The following is a 956-nucleotide window of genomic DNA, read 5'->3' on the forward strand; positions in this document are numbered from 1 at the left end:
GGCACCTTTGAAGCTCTAACGTCCCATCACCAGGTGGTTAGATCTGTTACTAGGTATGTGAGCTCAGGAGTCTGCCCACTCCTCCTGTATGGATTCAGTTCAGGTGCCCCAGAGCTAGACACCAAGTTTATGGTGTAGGCTTTCACTTACCATCCTAGACAGGCATGGGTGATGGGTGTAGGTACAGGCATCTGGCAGTAGCAGGGTGACACACTCCGAGCAAGGCAGGGGGCTGGCTGACCGCTGCCCCCAAGCGTCCAGGAGGAAGGTGTGTCCCTGTTCCATAGGGTTCCTAGGTGGGTGGGTTTTGCAGCTGGACTACGAACATCCAGTAAGTCTGGTCTTTTTATGAATTTGAGTTTTTTCCTACATTTTTCATACATTCTAACTGGGACCTTCTATTGTGTCCCTGGTCAAAACAGTTGTTGGTGGTAGCCAGGCATCATCTAGTTTTCTGGTCTCAGGCAAGAAGAGGCTGTGGTTTACGTGGCCATTAGTCCTATGGACTAATTTCTTCCTTGAGTCTTTGATCTCTTTCACTCTCCTTTGTTCCAGATGGAAGAGACCAACAGTTGTACCTTAAGTTACTGCTCTCAAGCTTTTTAGCCACTGTGCCACTGGGGATCCAAGACAGCCTCTATATTCCAAATAGCTAGGATAGTGCTTGATAGCTCAGATACTAAAAAGAAAAATTGTTAAATGAATTAATTAATGAAACAAACTTCTTTTTGATTCTCAAGAAGCTGCTATTATTGTCTATGTTTTGATTTTATGACAAGATCCAAAATCACTCAAGTAAATGTGTAAATGCAACTCGACCTTAAAAATGCCAGTAAATTTCGTTTAATCATTAAACCAGCACAATCCACATTTGGCTCATCCTGCATGCACAGAAGAGCCAGCTGTGACTGTTAGTTGACCTCAACAGAGGATGCAACAACAGGTGGAACCAATCA

The sequence above is a fragment of the Trichechus manatus genome, unplaced genomic scaffold (assembly GCF_000243295.1).
Source record: "Trichechus manatus latirostris isolate Lorelei unplaced genomic scaffold, TriManLat1.0 scaffold00205, whole genome shotgun sequence".
Lineage (NCBI taxonomy): Eukaryota > Metazoa > Chordata > Mammalia > Sirenia > Trichechidae > Trichechus > Trichechus manatus.